Source organism: Rutidosis leptorrhynchoides, chromosome 4, assembly GCF_046630445.1.
Source record: "Rutidosis leptorrhynchoides isolate AG116_Rl617_1_P2 chromosome 4, CSIRO_AGI_Rlap_v1, whole genome shotgun sequence".
In the NCBI taxonomy this organism is placed as follows: domain Eukaryota; kingdom Viridiplantae; phylum Streptophyta; class Magnoliopsida; order Asterales; family Asteraceae; genus Rutidosis; species Rutidosis leptorrhynchoides.
In genome coordinates this window covers 212,891,182-212,892,829 of record NC_092336.1, presented here as the reverse complement: position 1 = coordinate 212,892,829, position 1,648 = coordinate 212,891,182, and the positions used below count along the sequence as shown (strand labels likewise).

Genomic DNA, 1,648 nt, shown 5'->3' with positions numbered 1-1,648 from the left:
TTTGCCGCTTCAATGGAGCTTTGGACTTAGCTGCCAATATGTTCACTGAAGGATTGGGACACATGGCTTATAATAGTGTCAAGATTGTTTTAGGGATATGTAAGAAACTGATGTGTATATTATTTTATAGTTTTCATATGAATTGAAGGGTTCAATTCCTCGTGAACACCCTGATTTTCGAATTCTCGTAAATATTATACTAAGTGGAAATTCAATTCTTCATGAACATTTCCATTTATGCATTAGTTTGTTCTGTTGTTTAGTTATTTTAGTAAATCAAGGATTACACTAAAATGGGGGGGATTTGTTGGTGATTTTAGTGTCTTCCAACGTACATTTTAGTTAGTTGCGATTTACTTGAATGCAGGTGTTAGCTAGTTATACTTACCAACGGGTTCGGAGAGTGTGGAGTACACGCCCGTAAGAGTTGGCTACTAACTGTCGCGCAAAATGCGGGGGTCAAGGGGGCTGCGCCCCCTTGCGGGGTCCAAGGGGCAGCGCCCCTGGCGGGGTCCAAGGGGCAGCGCCCCTGGCTGGGTCGAAATACTTTATAGAGACAGTGATTACACGATTCAAGAACGAATCCGGCAGTCAATTCATATCCGATTTCTAACATCGCCGGGGATCCACTATTTCCGTTCAAAATATCGCTCTCATTGTTAGAAGCAACGATCATCAATGGATCTAAAGACAAGCTGCACTTTGAATCTTTTTGAGAATATTGATCTTGCAACCGAGCTCAGATTAGGGTTGCCGGGAACCGATGACCAGCCGGAGATAAAAACATGTCTTTCCGGCAACAAAAGGAGTTCATCGGATATGGGATCAAGCACATGCACAGATTAAAATGAATTAAGATTTTTACCACCCACAAAGTAAGTTACAAATCCCATGCAAACCCTTTACTAAATTTGAACACAAAGATATATTACTGATTTTGATTATGAACTTGGAACTTATTATATTAATTTTTGTAATTATTTTAGGGAACAAGTTGTGGGGTGGCCGCCGGTGAGATCTAACCGGAAAAACATTCTTCAAGGGAAGAAGATGGAATCAGGAATGTATGTGAAAGTAAGTATGGATGGAGCTCCATATTTGAGAAAACTAGACCTCAAAATGTACACAAGTTATAAAGAATTATTGAAGGGTTTACAAGAGATGTTTAAGTGCAGTATAGGGTTGTACTCTGAAAGAGAAGGGTACAATATGTTTAAGTGCAGTATAGGGTTGTACTCTGAAAGAGAAGGGTACAATGGATCACAGCACGCACCAACTTATGAAGATAAAGATGGTGATTGGATGCTTGTTGGAGATGTACCATGGGAGATGTTTATAAGTTCTTGTAAAAGACTTAGAATTATGAAGAGTTGTGAAGCTAGAGGGTTGGGTGATGATGCTTTATAAATTAAATTCAAAAATATATAAAATTTATATTTATATTTTATATACATACAAAAAAAAGGGTTTTTGGTTTTTGAAAATCCAGATCTTTTGAGGTTTTGGATTTTTTAGGAAGAAAGTTAAAAGGTGAGAATTATACATATTTGTTTGTGTTCTGATCCATGTAAAATGATCATGCAACATTTTTTTTCTTCCTAATTCTTGTTTATGTTTTACGGAAGTAAATAATACTAATACACAAGTT

The 1,648-nt window shown here is 37.3% G+C and overlaps 1 pseudogene; it reads left to right on the top strand.

The window, feature by feature from the left end:
* The first annotated feature begins 678 nt into the window (after window positions 1-678).
* On the top strand, window positions 679-1,407 carry LOC139841397 (auxin-induced protein 22D-like; annotated as a pseudogene).
* Window positions 1,408-1,648: the final 241 nt, after the last annotated feature.